Source organism: Pinus tabuliformis, chromosome 4_1, assembly GCF_031772625.1.
Source record: "Pinus tabuliformis cultivar Carrire ecotype Pingquan chromosome 4_1, CPIR1, whole genome shotgun sequence".
NCBI classification, from domain to species: Eukaryota; Viridiplantae; Streptophyta; class Pinopsida; order Pinales; family Pinaceae; genus Pinus; species Pinus tabuliformis.
Window position 1 is genome coordinate 543,506,832 of NC_142303.1, and position 19,036 is coordinate 543,525,867.

The window sequence follows — 19,036 nt, forward strand, 5'->3', positions numbered from 1 at the left end:
GATGTGACTAGTGCCAAAGAATGGGGAAACCTACTCCCAGGGATGAAATTCCTTTGCAACCTCAAGTGACTCTTGAACCATTTGACAAGTGAGCCATGCATTTCATTAAGCTCATTGATCCACCATCATCCTCGGACCTGTAGGTTTTAACCCCGTACAGAAATTACCTGCATACAAATTCTAAAACATAGAAAATAGAAAATGCGAGATCATAACACATAAAACACATATACATAGAGATTTTCCCCTGGATCCCAAAATCGGGACTACCAGCTTGATTTTTCATTATATTCCTTTCAATGTTATAATACATATTTATACATGCCGAAGCATCCAATACCATGGAACGAAAACCATCGCATCCAATACCATGGACCAAAAACCATCGCGTCCAAAAATATGCGTGAAAATCATACACAAAACCATAGGTGGGTCCACCCATCCTAACATAGGGTCCAAAACCAAAATTTCCAGGGCGCTACCACGGACCCCATAAAGTGGGGTTATGGGTATGCCTCAAACCCCTTGTGACCCCCCCCCCCGCTACACAATCGGCGCAATGAAGGGGGGCTCCGCCCCCCCCTCTAACCCCGCGGTTAACTACGTGGGCTAGTCGTTGAAAGAATATAACACAACCCAACATTCTCCCACTTGTTGTTTTCTTTCCATAGGGGGCCATAAGAGAGCTTAGTCATTTTTCCAACCCTGAAATGCCCATTGTCTCTCTACACCAAAAGAACTTCTCAGAGCTCACAGATTTTGTCAATGCATTTGCAGTATTCTTCAAAGTGTCCACCTTTACCAGCAACACCTTTTTGTCTTCTATCATATCCCTCACAAAGTGAAACAAAACATCAATGTTCTTTGTCTTTGAATGATATGCGGGGTTCTTTACCAAGAAAATTTCACTTTGGCTGTCATAGTCTATCCTTATAGCTCCCTGTACTAACCCCATACTTGAACACAATATCTGCAACCAAACTGCTTCCTTGCTTGCATGAGTGGCTACCATGTATTCTACCTCTATAATTGATAGTGCCACTACAAATTGTTTCTTACTCATCCAACTGACTGCACCTCCAAATAGGTTAAACACACACCCACTTGTAGATCTTCTCTGATCCAGATCTCTAGCCCAGTCTACATCAACAAAGCCACAAATATCCAACATTCTGTCCAATCCTGATCTTCCTTAGTAGCACAAACCATAATCACTAGTGCCACGCAAGTATCTGAAAACCCACTTCATTGCTGTCTAGTGCTCCTTCCCTAGTTTTGATATAAACCTACTCAATACTCCCATTGCATGTGCAATGTCTGGTCTAGTATATACCATTGCATACATCAGGCTACCAACTGCACTTGCATATGGAACATGAGACATATCCTCTTCCTCTTCTTGTGTCTTGGGACACTGTTCAGTAGATAACCTCACACCTACAGGAATAGGAACCTTCACCGGTTTACTATCCTGCATATTAATCCTCTGCAGTATTGTCTCGACATACTTCCTCTGGTTTAACCAGAGCATCCTCTTTGCTCAATCTCTTTTAATTTCCATGCCCAAAATATAGTTTGCAGCACCAAGATCTTTCATGTCGAATTTTGAGGACAATTAGGTCTTCAAATCCTGGATAATTTCTTTGTCATTTCCAACCAGCAACATATCATCCACATAAAAGACCAGATAAATAACACGGTCACCAATTAATTTAAAATACACACAGTGTTCCACTTTACTTCTGGTGAAGCCAAGTCCCCGTATAAATGTATCAAATTTCTGATACCACAACCTTGGTGTCTGTTTTAACCCATAAAGAGACTTCTTTAACTTGCATACCAGTTCTTTCTTACCCTTCACCACAAAGCCTTCAGGTTGCTTCATGTATATTTCCTCTTCCAAATCCACGTGAAGAAATTTTTTCTTCACATCCATCTATTCTACCTCAAAATCAAAAGCAGCAGCAACAGATAAAATTAATCTAATATAAGTTACCTTGGCAACAGGAGAAACAATATCACCAAAATCAATTCCCAGCACATGGGAATAACCTTTTGCTACCAACCGAGCTATGTATTTCTCCACCTTTCCTTCTGCATTTGTCTTCTTCTTGAACACCCATTTGATACCAATGGGTTTCCTTCCACCCGACAGCTCCACCAGATCCCAAGCCTCATTTTTGTGCAAAGATGCCATTTCATCAACCATGGCCTCTTTCCAGAGTTTGCCATCCTATGAATCTACTGCTTCCTTCACAGTTCTGGAATCATCATCAGTAATATATAAAGCAAAATTTGAACAGAAAGTAGATGGACTATACCTTTCTGGTTGCCTTCTTTCTCGAACTGATCTTCTCACACCCAAAGTTTGTGGCTCTTCATCTTCTGATTCCTCCTTTGCTGTAGAGTCTGATTCTTCCTCCTTAAGCTCAAAGGCTATCTTCTCTGAACACCACATCTCAGCTATAGACAACTTTCCATGTGACTGGGTTCCAAAGCTTATAATCCTTTAAACCATCCTTATACCCAATAAAGATTTACTATCCAACTTGGTTCATTTCTCCTTTGGAACATGTACATCTGCATCACATCCAAATACCCTCAAATGTGAAAGAGAGGGTGTTATGAAACCAGCTCACAAAAAGATAGAAAAGAGAGATCCACGCCTTAGAATTCAGCCTCTTCGAGGGGGCAACCTCCTTTACATTACATAAATGAACAATTCTTGGATGATACAAATGAAAATACCTCCTTTCTATATATAGGAGTCTAAATGGTCCCAATACAATCAGAGCCTACATCACAATAATATTGTAGGGCACAACAATAACAATAGTGGGCTTCTATGTGGCACAATAGTAACAATATGGGCACTACATGGGTACATCAATATAAATAAGGGGTATAACTACAATATTAATGGGGTAATCACTAGTATTATAGGGACCCAACATGCCCCTCTCCTTCAAAAAAGTGTTGTCCTCAACGCTTAAGTAGTTCAGGATACTTCTGCATAAAATTCTCATCCTCCCATGTGGAATCTTCAACGGATAAGTTCTTCCACTTGATAAGGTACTCTGAAATTGATCGATTTCGTAGCTGTCGAGTTCTTGTTTCTATAACTGCTTCCGGTTCCAATATAATTTTTCCTTCTTCGTCAAGTTCTGGCAATATTGTTTGAACTGGGAGCTTGTCGCCTATAACCTTCTTTAAGCATGAAACATGGAAAACTGGGTGCAATCGAGAAGCTGCAGGAAGCTCCAATTTATATGCCATAGTACCAATCTTTTGCAACACCTTGTACGGACCATAATACTTTGGTGATAATTTATTATCCTTCTTAGCTTGCTTGAGGGACATTTGCTTATATGGTTGTAGCCGTAGGAATACCCAATCACCTACATCAAAACTTCTTTCACTGCGATGCTGATCTGCCTGTTGTTTCATTCTATTCTGTGCCAACACAAGGTTATCCTTTAAGAGTTGGAGGACTTGTTGTTGATGTTCGATGTGATGTTCCACTGCCTGAACCTTAGAATTTTCTCTTAAATATGATGTGATGGATGGTGGTTGATACCCATAAAGTGCCATAAATGGGGTCATTTTTGTTGCTGTATGAAAGGAAGTGTTATACCACCATTCAGCTAGAGGCAACCATTTGACCCATTGTGTCTGTTTATCAGATACAAAGCAACGAAGATATCCTTCCAAACATTTGTTTACTATCTCAGTTTGCCCATCAGATTGAGGATGATAAGATGAGCTATGAGCTAACTGAGTACCAAGACAAGAAAATAATTCTGTCCAAAAATTTCCAGTGAAAATGGGATCTCTGTCACTTACAATAATCTTTGGGTTTCCATGTAGCTTTTGAATTGTTTCCATAAATGCAGTAGAAACTGTACTGGCTTTAAATGGATGTGATAATGCACAAAAGTGTGCATACTTGGTAAGTCTGTCAACTACCACCATGATGACACTCTTTCCCTCAGACTTGGGTAAACCTGTGATAAAATCCATTGATACCTCCTCCCAACGTTGGCTTGGAATGGGTAAAGGTTGTAATAGACCCGGTGTCTTAATTGTTTCAACTTTATTTTGTTGGCAAACCAAACATTCTGCCACAAACTTTTGAATATCTGATTTAAGGCCATCCCAAAAAAATTCCTTCTTAACCCTGTGGTAAGTTTTTAAAAATCCTGAGTGCCCTCCTAAGGGAGAAGTGTGCAATTCCATAAGAATCTTTTGTTTTAGCTGGGAATTCTTACAGAGGTATAAGCGATCTTTGTACCATAACGAATCATTTTTCCAGCTAAATGTATCAGACGTACTGGAATCTTGTTGTAGCTTTCGAATAAGTGCCCACACTTCTTCGTCATTCTTCCATTCCTCCCTTGCTTCATTTATCCAATCTGGTTGGATGATAGAAATAGCACACAACAATGCTTTCACATCCTCATCCTTCCTTGAGAGTGCATCTGCCACCACATTTTGCTTCCCTTTTCTGTAGATGATTTCAAAGTCATAACCCAACATCTTTGTGACCCACTTTTGTTGCTCTTCAGAGGATAATCTTTGTTCTAAAAAGTATTTAAGGCTATCATGATCTGTTTTTACCTTGAAGTGTCTTCCCATTAGGTAGGGTCGCCATTTCTTAAGTGCATGGAGTATTGCCAACATTTCCTTCTCATAAATAGCTTTGCTTAGAAACTTTCCCTTGATTGGACGACTTTCAAAAGCAATGGGTCTTTCATCTTGCATTAGAACAGCACCAATTCCATTTCCTGAAGCATCACATTCCACAGTAAAGGTTTTTGTGAAGTCCGGTGTAGCTAAGACCGGTGCTTGGCACATTGCCTCTTTAAGATGTTCAAAGGCCTTTGTTGCTTCCGGAGTCCATGAAAATGCATCTTTCTTCAATAATGTCGTTAGAGGTGCTGCTATTCTCCCATAATGACTTGATTATAGACTAGTTCAGCAGAGCGAACTTGTATGACGGGCCACGTGTCACTATTTCAACCTTTGATTCTGAAAAATATACAAAAGAAAACTACAGTCTGTCCTCTTTCTGTACCTTCTTACGAAATTTCAATCCGATGCTCAGAAAGAAAGTTATGACGATTTTCCCCAGGTCACCTATTTTGAGTGTAATTCAGGAGTCTGAAAAAAGACCAACTTCCTCAGATCATATCTCCGAAAATATCACGCGAAAAACTCTGAAATTCGGACCCAAGGTTTAGCGTGATTTCTTCTCAAATGGGTTTTTTTTGCGACTTCTGAAACGTCACAGAAAAAAAGTTATAGCGAAAATGCCACGATGACCTGTTTGGAGCAGCGAAACCCTAGAATCCAAAGGCTCTGATACCAAATGTTATGAAACCAGCTCACAAAAAGATAGAAAAGAGAGATCCACGCCTTAGAATTCAGCCTCTTCGAGGGGGCAACCTCCTTTACATTACATAAATGAACAATTCTTGGATGATACAAATGAAAATACCTCCTTTCTATATATAGGAGTCTAAATGGTCCCAATACAATCAGAGCCTACATCACAATAATATTGTAGGGCACAACAATAACAATAGTGGGCTTCTATGTGGCACAATAGTAACAATATGGGCACTACATGGGTACATCAATATAAATAAGGGGTATAACTACAATATTAATGGGGTAATCACTAGTATTATAGGGACCCAACAGAGGGTTTCTTACCAGTCCATACCTCTTGTGGAGTCTTATCCTCCAACGTTGATGAAGGTGGCCTGTTGACCAGGTAACATGCAGTATCCACCGCCTCTGCCCAGAATTTCTGTCCTAACCCGACACCACTGAGCATGCTTCTTTCCCTTTCCATCAATGGCTTATTCATTCTTTCTGCAACTCCATTTCGCTAATCTGTTTATGGAGTAGTCTTCTGTCGTGCTATACCACACTTCTTACAGAATTCTTCAAATTCCTTGCTGCAAAACTCTCCACCATTATCTGTCCTCAACACCTTTATCTTCTTCTCCGTTTGATTTTCCATGAGAGCCTTAAATTCTTTAAACTTGTGAAAGGCTTTAGATTTCTTCTTAAGGAATTATATCCATGTATTCCTTGAGAAGTCATCTATAAATGATACATTGTACACAGACTTACCTAGTGATGGAACCTTCACAGGTCCAAACACATCACTGTGCACAAGTTCTAATATCTATTTCGCCCTCTTACTACCAGAGGGGAAACTCACCCGATTCTACTTCCCATATACACAATTTTCACAAAAATCAAAATCCAGAGAGCTATTACTCATACCTTCTACCATACCTTTACCATGAAGTATTTGAAGGCCCTTCTCTCCAATATGTCCAAGCCTTTGATGCCACAACATGGTCTTCTCTCCAGAGACCACTAGATTTTCTGCTCCACTTTCAGGAACCACAGAACTGTTGCACCCATCAATAACAGTGCTACCTTGCAGCTTGTACAAGGTTCCAATTCGAACTCCCTGCATCAATACCAGTTCACCCCAAACCATTTTATAGGTATCCTTCTCGAACACTGTTTTACACCTGCATCATCCAGCTTGCTTACAGAAATCAAATTTCTGGCCAATGCAAGAATATGCAGAACACCCAGAAGTGTTCTAACCCTTCCACCTTGCAACTTCAACTTTACTTTTCTACGACCAATGATTCTAGCCTTCCTATCATTCCCTGAGAAAACATCACCACCATCATATTTCTCATACTCGTAGAACCACTCTCTATGGGGAGTGAAGTGAAAGGATGCAACTGAGTCAATCAACCATGCCGCATGATCTACATGTGTACTTGAAGAATCCAAGTACACATCGCCACCTTCATCTGAGGTGGTTTTCACCTCTGCAGAAGGAGCATCATCAGATCCCTTTCTTTTATCAGGAGCTTTAGATTTACAGTCCCTTTTGTAGTGCCCTTCCTTTCCACATTTCCAACACACCATCTTTACAGGTTTTCCTGGAGATTTAGATCTCCCTCTACATTTAGATCTCCCACTAGATGAATTATTTTTGTTTCTGTTCTAGGACCGTCCTCATACAGACAAGGCATCACCATTCTAGCTCTCCATATTTTTCCTTCTCATCTCCTTTGTCAGCAAGGATGAGACTATTTCATCAAACTGCAAGGCAGTTGCATTGCTACCTATTGCAATAACCAGACTATCCCACGAATTTGGTAGAGAACACAACAAACTGATGCACTTATCTTCATCTGAAATTTTAATATCAACAGATGCTAACTGACTTACCACAGTGTTAAATGCATTCAGATTCTCTGTCACCGAGTCTCCATCTTTCATCCTCAGGTTATACAGCTTTTTCTGCAGGAACAGTTTATTCACCAAAGAATTAGATTGGTACAAAGTCCCTAACTTGTCCCACAAAGCCTTTGTCGTAGCTTCCCTTGATACATTCAGCAATACCGAATCTAAGACACACAATCATATTGTGCTCTTTTCCTTCTGATCCAAATTCTTCCATTCTTCATCGGACACTCCCGTTGGTTTAGTACCTAGATCTACCACGATCCACTGATTTTTATCCACCAACAGATCCTCGATCTTGAGTTTCCACAACTCAAAACTCTGACCACTAAATTTCTCGATCTCTATCTTTCCACTACTCACTATCTTCTTTCACCACCAGAATCGATCTCGCAGATCTCCCATTGAACAGGGTCTACCACAAGCCCGAGCAAAACCCCTCAGCAACAAAGGCGTCCCCTTGAAGCCAAAACTGCTCTGATTCAGAATGTAGGTTTTAGCCCTGTACAAAAATTACCTACATATGAATTCTAAAACACAGAAAATAGAAAATGCAAGAGCATAACACATAAAACAAATATACACAGAGATTTTCCCCTGGATCCCAAAACTAGGACTACCAACTTGATTTTTCATTATATTCCCTTCAATATTATAATACATATTTATACATGCCGAAGCATCCAATACCATGGACCGAAAACCATCGCGTCCAAAAGCATCTGCGAAAATCATACACAAAACCATAGGTGGGTTCGTCCATCCTAACATAGGGTCCAAAACCAAAATTTTATGCGGCACTGCCTCGGATCCCATAAAGTGGGGTTATGGGTATGCCTCAAACCCCCTGTGACCCCCCCCCCCCCCCGCTACACAATCGGCGCAACGAAGGGGGGCTCCCCCCCCGCCCCCCTCTAACCCCCCAGTTAACTACGTGGACTAGTCATGGAAAGAATATAACACAACCCAACAGGGCCAATGGACTAGTAGATGTTACCAATAAAGCATTGGAAGCCATTCTCAACAAGGCTGTGAGCAGAAGCAGAAAATATTGGGCTGACATAATAGTGGAGGCCACTTGAGCCTATAATACAACCTGGAAGAGAACCATTGGCTTCACCCCTAATGACTTGGTCTATGGGAAGAAGGCTCTGCTCTCCATTGAGTTTGAGTACAACACTTTGAGAATGGAAACACAATTGGATTTGGATGTTACAAAGGAACAACAAGAGAGGCTAGTTCAGCTCAATGGTTTAGATGAATTTAGGATGCAGGCCCTCCTACACACAGAAGCTACTCAAGTACGAAGAAAGGTTTGGCATGACAAAAACATCAAAGACAAAGTTGTTCAAGAAGGTGATTGGACTCTGCTATATGACTCCAGGTTCAAGGACTTCAAAGGCAGACTGATGACCAGGTGGCTAGGCCCATAACTAATAGAAAAGTGCCATGAAAATGGGGCTATGCAAATAAGGGCCATTGATGAAGAAGGTATCCCCTTGGTTGTCACCTCTCACCCAATGTGGCCAATGACCTCACTGGCCAAACTGTTATTTTTAGACATGTTATTTTTAGCAGGTCTATTTTTAGTACATTCTAAATTTAACTTTCCTTGTTGCACATTTTTCAAAACTCCCTCTCAACAAGAAAGGCTTTCTCTCAAACTCGATCCTATAACTCAAGAATGTTTTGCATGCAACACATCTACCCGGTCCACTTGCTCCAACAACACTTGGAACAAAAACACTCCCAACTGACCACTCTCTTGGGCTAGGAACATACTCTGATGCTGAAGCTCTACCTGTTGTTGACAAGTGCTCCCTCTCTGACATCTATGCTATTGCAAAATCTCCATGCATCTCGCACCATTGCACACCTCTCTGTGCCACCTAGTACTGTGCAAAACACTTGTGCCTCTCGCATTGTTGCAGCCTGCTAGCTATGCGTTGTCTTGGGATTCCCTACACTATCTCTCTCTCTGCCGCTCCATCCGCATCTGTCTCTACCCAATCAGTCAGTCCCTGCTAGTCCACATCGGGGATCCTGTAGCAAGGTCTCATCTAAGAGGTTGGGTACCTCAAGGATCCTGCCCCTCCTCCTTGGGATGATCACTGTATATCGCCCCACCTCCTACCTGGAGGTATGGCTGCATGTGATCCCTCAACCCACATGGCTTGAAGTTTCCCCCTACTAGAGGTCTCTGCTTGAGTAGATGTCTCTACTCAATCTCCACTTAGCTTCCCCTGTTGTGGCTGCTCCACAACCTCCTAAAGTTGTTGCACCAATCATGGCTCCTCCACAATCGTTTGAGACTTCTTCTGGCTCTACATGTTGAGAGGTAATATACCCTCCCTCTCAAACACCAAGTCTCCATCAGTTTCCTTGCTGCTTAAGGCTTTTCATGCATCTTGAACCTCAAGAGCATATAGGTTCTTGACCCGTGAACCAATCTGCTTCACCTGTCTAGTGATGATGTGTCTAAGGAAAACCTTTCCCTTACTGAAGACTACATCATAGCCTCTGTCTTCCAGCATCGCAATTGACACCAAGTTTCTCTTCAGTCCTGGTACATACTTGACATCGATCAAGGTAAGGCGAGCTCCATGCTCCCTATGAAAAATAATCATGCCTACACCTAAGACACTATACTTCTCATCATTACCCATCGCTATGAGTATCTGGAGATCTTTCTCCTCCAAAGTACTTACCAAACTCTTGTCACCGGTCATGTGGAAAGAAGCTCCATTGTCAAGAAACCAACCACTTCCCACCATGGATGAAACCATGCATGCGAAGAGTGTGAAATCCAACTCGAACTGTGCAGTAAGTGCCTCACATTCAGATCCATCCCCGGATCCCTTCTTGGATTTCCTCTGTGGACAATTTGCATCATATTAGCCTACCTCATGACAACGAAAGCATCACACTTCTGATTTTTCAACCTTATTCCCACCATTGGAAGAACTGAATTTAGAAAGAGAAACCTTCTCCTTCCCCTTCTTTGCCTCACTCGCTAAGGTACAATTCTCCTCATCCTCCATGGATGAAGAACCGTCTCTGGTGCTCTATCTGATCTCCTCCTGCATCAAATCCGACCATAGTTGTTCCCAATCTAGCAGTTTCTCCCTTCCATTAACTGAGTCTTGGTAGCTATGCCAGCTCTTAGGAAGGCCAAGGAGTGCTAGACTCACCATATCCTCATCCGATGTCATGAACCCTACACTTGCAAGCTCATCCCTGCATGTGATGAGCTTGGTCAGATACATAGATATTGTCTCATCCCTTTCACACTTGATCTTTCGAAGTTTGTCCTTCAGTGCCAGCTTCCTCTAATCACTGCTATTTTGATGTAAATCTTTCAATGTTTTCCACATTGCATGCAGAGTCTCCTTCCCATGGAGGCTCGAGCCAATGCGATCTCGCACTCCCTCCAAGAGAATTCTTCTAGCTCTAGCCACACACTTCCTCCATTCCACCTACTCAGTCTTGTCAGTAGGCTTAGGAATTTCTTGATCAATGAAATCCTTAAGGCCATTATCTTCCAAAATTGCCTCCATGCGATCCTTCCAAGCTATATAGTTTGAGCTGCCATCAACGACATACTCAAGCCTAAAACCATAGAACACCATCGATGAAATAGATGTGATAAGAACTTGAGATCTATATCCCGAATAATAAACTTCGAATTTATCCTGCTAGTATATTGTTCTTTCTTGATCACCCATGCTCCGATACCATGTAGAAATTTCACCTGTAGAACAAATCGATATATGCAATGTCCTAAAGCATAATACTTGTTCTACTTCTACAAAACATTAAGTGGAAACATAATCGAATTCATGAGCAACATCAAGTAGAAACATGCATAACTGATCAAGAAAAATCAATCACACATAACATAGAATATATCACTAGGGAAAGCACCAGCATAAGACCCCAACACTGTATTATCAATCAAGTGGAAATCCTCTTCAACATACAAAAAGAATCAGCTCAATAGCTATCCTGCTCTCTCTGTACTTTGATGATCTTCAATCAGAAGATGAAAATCATGGACTACCTAGGCCTCAATATATAGGCCACAAGTCCTCCAATCTCCTATAATAGATCCTTCTCCATGCAAGGAATACTTACTAAAAATATCCAAGCATCTGATAGTACACTGTTCCACATCTGATCTCAACTGGGTCTCTGAAAGAACTGACATGCAACAGTTATCCATGAGTAAATCCTCAGTTATCTAAAACAATAGTTGTCACATGCATGCAAGCATTAACAAACTAAATTTTATTATTTTAACAACTTGTTAAAATAATCTAAATGGACTTGACTAGTTAGAACTAAGTCAATTGATTCTCTCATTATAGAACTCATACTTATTCCCTCAATCAATGGAGGAAATTAAGGATAAATTCCTCAATCAGTGGGACAACTCATGTGCATGCTCAAAAAGACTTCAAATTCGAATTTTCCTAACTAATCAACTCAATTGAATTAATTAATTAATATTTCCAACCGTTGTTAAGACCAAAATTAATTTTACTTCCTATAGATAGGCTAGGGACTGTTATAAATAGGAAGGGACCTGAAAATACTATTTTTTGGAACTTTCCATTTTTAGCAGTTTCACCTCTCACCCAATGTGGCCAATGACCTCACTGACCAAACTGCTATTTTTAGTAGGTCTATTTTTAGTACATTCTAAATTTAACATTTCTTGTTGCACATTTTTCAACAATGGTAAGAGGACTGTCAATTATGATTAATTTTGAAGTAATTAGCATAATCACAACACTTCCTCAAGGGATGCCACGGAGAAAGGAGGAGAAGGCTACAAGAAATTTTACAAATAAAAGCTTCTTCTTAAGGGATGAAGAGCCAATTTAGGAAAAGAATGGGAAAAGAAGGGAAAGGCTTCCCTACCCTTGGAATGAGGTGAGCTATCATATTCTCAAATATATCTCTTGTGAAGGGAGGCTCAGTATAATCTATGTCTATCAATTTATAATCCTCCATGAGTTGAGATTTGGAGAGGAGATACCCATTGATACAAGACTAAGTGTACCCTACTTCTTGCTGCAATCAATAATAGACATGAGCCTAAAAGTCCAAGAGGGAAAACATCAGAAATTGGCACATCATGACTTATTAAGCTAATATTAGAGAATGCCTTGAACCAGCTAAGAATCCCCATTCAATGGTCCACATTTAGAGACATGGATAGAGAGGTTGTGATTGAAATACAAACCCTTGATTATGATAGGGACAATACCTCTACAGTGAAGAGGAGGAAGAAGAAGATGAACAAGCACCTAAAGAGGAAGAAGAAGAACTGGAGGAGGAAGAGGAGGCAGAAACAGAGAAAACAGGGGAAGAAGAAGCAAAAGAAGAAGGAGAAAAGGAGTAAAGTGAAGAGAAAGAATAGAAGAAAGAAGAAATATCTTAGGAACACACCAAGGAAAGGGAGGAATCTCCAAGGTTTTCTCCTAAACCTACTGAGAGGGAGGCAGTTGCTTCCTTAACTACCCTAAGCACACCTGTCAAGTCAAAACAGAAAAGACAGAGGCATACCCCCCTTTATTTCAAAACAAGGAGGAGCACTAGGATCAAACAAGGGAAACCAAAAACACCCACCAGGACTCCAATCATAATTGAGGACTCACCAAAAGAGCAAGAAAAAGTTTCCCTGGAAATAAAAGGTGAAGAGGGCACATCAAAACAAGCTTCCCCAAAGTATCCCATCACCTATGTTAGGAGGCCTATCACCAGGTCATAATCAACAAAGCAAAACAAGGCACCTTTGACCCCATTTCAAAAATGAAAAAGACTTTTACAATATGCTCAAACAGTCCTACAGGAAACTCTATTAGTAGTAGAGGAAACATAGAAAAATCAGCACGAAGGACAACAAGGATAGAAGGAAGGAAAGAAAGTAGCTAAACAAGTGTAGGAGGGGTTAGCTTATCAAAAGCCATATAAGGGAGAGTCCAAAGAGTTGTAGGAACCTAGCCCACAGCCCAATCTGAGCTCTTATTACAGATTCATTGAGAGAGGCGGAGTAATACCACACAAATTTTCCATCCCTCTCTTCTTTGAGCTTGAGAAAGAGAGACAAAGGACACAATGCTAGATTAAAATTCCCAAATCAAAGAAGGTAGAGGATGTGGGCCATATGGAAGAGAAGCTAATAGAGATGGGTAGAGAGTTGAGTGATATAAGAGATAGAGAACGAATTATGAGATCTCAACTAGAGGCAAAAAACACATGGCAATGGAGGCAGTTACAAGAAAAATAGATCCAATTGGCCACCATGGCAAGCCTCTCCATGTAGGCATTCCAGTGTAGGATGCTGCCAAAATCATATGAATTGTACCTCAAAGATCAATGCCTGCAATGTCAAATAAAGACAATAGCACAATAGGGGACTATGCCTTTCCAAGACTATAGGAAGTTCATTGAACTATGTGACAAGAGCACCCTATAGGATAAGGCCAAGACATTTGAATTCTACTTGCACAACTTTGCTTTAACATACTTGAATGTGTGGGACCCCAATGCAAATTTGGAGGAATTACAACAAATGGTCATTGCATCATGGATGAGTCATGAGGAGGCCAAGGCTAAGCAGGTGAAAATCATGTTGGAAAGAGAATAAAGGGAACCCTTTTAGATAAAAGTAGAATAGATAAGTTCAATGGTTGTCATTAGCACCCACAACATCATCGTCAGTGATCTCCATCTCACACCAAGATACCTAGCTACACAAGAGCAAACAATCACACATTTTGAAAACATCTTGAGATTGCTAGGAAATGAAAGCCATCAAGCATGCCAAAGGAGATGGGGCACCCTACGATAGAGTTTAAGGATCAGGAAGTATCATTCCCCTAAAAGGATGAGATGAACAATAAAGGACCCCATTATATAAGAATGCATTGTAGAGACTCAAAATCAATTGGATTGGTTTGAAACCCAGTCCACCCTTGCTATTGGGTATGTTAGAAGGTACAAAGGAGGAATAGGAAAGAAAGTAGTGGGAGGAAATAAAGAAACATGCAGGGTTTTATCCACAAGCAGAAACTCCATCAACAAAGACCTGAGATGTCAGAGAGGCCACAAGAGCTATGAAAGATATGGACATAGACTAAGTTGCTCAGAGGATGAGAAACACTTTTAGTAGGGGGGTGATGATGAGGCTCATAAATACGTAAATTATATGGGCCTTAATGCCACACTCCATCTTATTAAAATCAACTTTTCTCACATTTCTTTACATATTTTATCATATTTTGCTTAGTGAGAAGGGTAAAGGTGAGATGTTATGTCATGTCACCTAATGTGCATTAATGGCAGGATTTGGAGCAGTTTGTGGCTAATTTAAGTGCAGGAATGCGAAGTAGACAAGAAAGATGGATTTTAGGAGATTGGGTCTCCCACCTTAACTCCTCAATCACTCGAAGATTCCTCCACCAGATCTCATCAGCTGGATATTACAAGCAACCAAGCCCACCGAGTTCATTGGCAGCCAAGCCAATGATAGTTGAAGAAAAGTCAATCTTGAGTTTGGGAGCCAAGCCTCCCTAATTTTAAGAAATTTTCTGGTAGCTTTAGTTGTATAAATAAGAAAGCCTAGGGCCTCATTAGGATTTGACTTTTTATTGTAGCCAAGAGGCAATTTCGAGCTAAGATATTGTGACTGTTATTCTCATGTTATTTTTGATATTTTGGTGATAATGAAAAGGGTTTCTTTGATCCAGCACTGAGTTGACTCAGAGGGATGAAGCTCTTGGGTTAGGGCCCAACCCTAACAGCAGAGGTTCCTCTTTTTGTACATGTATCCTTAGATTAGAATCATAGATTAGCTGCTAAAGTTATCTATGTTTTGTTTAATTTACAAGTCTTTGAATGATTGGTTAGTTTTTCTTCCATTAGTTGGAGAAGTAGATCAATGTTACAGTAGTGAAAGAAAATACTTTAGAAAATCTTGTGACAGTGGCCTCATCCTCATCTCCCTCATGGGATCATGGTTTGAGGGCCCCACTCTCACAACCCAAAAAATAGATTTATCTTTTGGTTATTACATAGCTTAGGATTTCTTGTTGAGTAGATCATTGTTAATGATTTCTTAGAAGCACCTGCAATTGTCATTTTGGTTTCTTGAGTTTTTTGTAGATTAGAAATCATTCCATTCCATAGATTTAATCCATTAGCCATTAATAAATCAGTTTCTCAAATTCAACTCATCTTTTCCACATTTACATAAAGTTGTGCATAAATGAAGAAATGAATATGTGTTGTTGTAGGAGTTGTTGATCTGCAAGGAGGAACTCATTCCACCAGCCTCATCTAAGTCTTCTCCACCTCTCACCAAATCCTACCAATCACCAATTCAAATTTACATTTTTTAGCCACCGTGGGCAGCCACCTTAAGAAAATACAACCATCCTGAATAGTTGGGTTGATCCTTGGGTAGTGTGCACCTTCCCCATAACTTATTCCACCATCATACACCTTCCTAGGGCTTCCTTTCACCTTCCATACCTTCCTACAGCTTTCAACTAAGTTTCTTGTAGTCAACCAGGACATCCTATAGTAACTATAAGAAATCATGTAGCAACTACAAGAAACCCTATAGCAGCTTGTTTTAGATTGTTTTGGGTAGAAATGACAATCAGAGCCTAGGGTAGGCCTTCAACTTGACCTCCATACCCCTCAATTCTGTTTTTGACTAGTTTTCCCATACCTTCCTCCCCTGCAAAAGATCAGCTTGTTTAGCTTAACATTTACATTTCTAAATTGAAAACCAAAAGACTATTTTTTGCAATATTTAGCTAGTGCATGCATACATCAGTCTTAGCAATGTTAGGATCATTTCCATGCTTACTTAGTCTAGATAACTAGATGATAGAATGCAAGGTTAAATTAGGTCTCTTCTACAAGTAATGTGTGTTAATTCTTAGCTAGGTAATTTCATGTCATTTCACAACACTTTCTATTCAACACTTTCATTTCCTTAACATAGGCAAGAATTTACTTGATCCATTAAAGATAGCTTTAGATTCACTAACAGTAGTCAGTGTCCCTCTCGTCAATAGAATACTAGTTTGAAAAACCCTAATGGTCTATCACCCCAATTGAGAAGTGACAAGAGTAGACTGTTGCATCTTTTGTGCATATAGCACTGTCACCTCACTCTTTGTACAAACCCTGAGTTGATAAAGTAAATTTGGTCACCCTAGGAGTTGCAGCATCCTTGTTGCAATACTGGGGCTCATCAACCATCCTTCTTCTTCACAAACAACATTGGTGCACCCCGAGGTGATATAATTGTCCTAATGTAGCCCTTGTCAAGGATTTCCTTCAACTGCAACTTCAATTCTACTAGATTTGGTGTGCTCATCCTATATGGTTCCTTTGATGTTGGTTCTTCCCCTGGTACCAACTCAATGGATAATTCCACTTCCCAGTGAGATGACTACTCTGAAATTTCTGCGGGAAATAGATCTTAAAACTTCTGCAAGATCGGGTACCGCATCAATACCTTTGTATCCTCAATATCCTTACTTTTATCACTAGAAATATGCATTGCAAAAACACACACCTTTTTCTACAACTGTGCTTTTCCTACATAGATGTCACCATTCTAACTAATGTTTCCTTCTTCTTACCCTGCAAAATTCTCTATTCTCCATTGTCATCTAAGCATTCAATAGATTTTTCATAACATTCAACCTTATTCCTGTGAAGATACAACTAGTCCATACCCAAAATCATACTATATGATCCCAATGGCAGTACATTTAAATGTGTTGATGTAGGCATACCATTCAACTCGAATACGCAAGATCTTACCAAATGATGAATTCTCTTCTTTGTACTTGTAGCCAACTATACTAATCAAGATTTTGCATGCACTTATTTATTCAAACTACACTTATCCACTAAGTCAGGACTAACATAACTATAATTAGATCCAGGGTCAATCAAAATAGAAACAACTTGATCACAAATCTTACTGTCTATCTCAATAATATATTCTTGGTGATCTGCCTGCCTGTTATCCAACGCTGCATAGATTCATGGAATGTAATGCCCATCATACCCAACTATTTGTTCTTCATGTGCACTGTAAATATGAGGCCTACCACCCCGATTATGCCGAAAATCTCTATTTATATCATCCTTACCACATATCCAACACTGCAACTGTCATTTACCATCACCTTTATTTTGCTTCCCTCCATGTTGTGACCCATTAAAATTATTCTAAGGTGCAAAATTTTCTTTCTCTCCTACATTCTAAGGTCATTTTCTTTTTAGCTGCCATTTACCTTGAGCTTTGTCTTTCCCTTTCGAACCTTGCTGCGATTTTGTCTTACGCTTTCATTACTCATAACAGTGCTTCAATTTCCCAATGACTTATTTAAGTGACTAAGGCTCATCATACTCAATCCGATATATAAATGCTAATGGAAATCCACTGACAAATATTTGAACTTTGAGTTTTTCATCTTTAATATATTGTACATACCTCAACAACTCCAAGAAATTGGTCTTATACTCCTCATCTATCATCGACCCCATCTTTAGCTCATAGAATTCCTTGGCTTTTTTGTCGTAGTACTTGTCTGATAAGTATTTATTTCTGAAGAGTATCTTGAATTCATGCCAACTCAAATCCTCTCTCCTGATGTCTCTAACCCGCTTCACATCTTCCCACCAATTGTGTGTTTTTCCTTTGAGGCTGAAGATAGCTATTCTGGCCTTCATGTTCTTCATGTAATCATGCAACTCAAAGAACTTCTTCATACCAAGTAGCCATACCTCTGCATCCTTCGACTTCTTCAAATCCCCATCCAAGGTAGGTGGATTCGGTTTCTTGAATTCATTTAGAAAATATCCCATTTCATTCGTCCTATAATGGCAATAAACATGATGACCATGGTACCTTTCAGAGCCAGAACTAGAATAGAACCTGTGTCCATCACCTCTCCTATTTGGTGTATCTAATAACCTACCATATATGATCATGTCATCCCTATTTGACCTATGCCCACCATTATATCTACTTCCATATGGCCCATTAGTCCTATCCTCCTACCCATGGTTGATCCTAAGCATTCCTTGTCTCTACAATTTTGAAAAACTCTGAAGGATTACTGCATTATCCTCTTCTTTTTTCTCATGTGCTTGAATAATTTTGTCATTATCTGCTTTGCAACTTCTTATTTCTACCTTCCAACTTCTCAATGTGTCTATTATGTTATAAGAGTGCCCAACACTAGCCTACTCATGTGATCCATAGGGAGAGTCTCATGAACTATAATCTACTGTCTTGCTAGTCATCTTTGATCTTATTTCTACAAGTATACCATGTCATGTTAAACCAAAACATAACATAATCAACATACCTCAGTATAGTTCAAGGAAGGATATATCATCTGCAAGATCAACCAAATTAGCGTAATACATGTATAAACACAATCATATCAACATATAATCATCATTTCAACCATTATCTAGTTATCATGCATGGCCATACCAACCACATACCATGACCTCATGCATGAGAACTATAACCATTTCAATGTATGTATAATGACATATAGACACTGACATGCATAACAAGTGAATAACCAACATAAACTCATGATGATGACATCCAACAACAACACCATTGAAATTCACATGGTGACACAACCACCACCATGGATAAACAATAAGAAAATAGACCACAAGCATGAAGAAC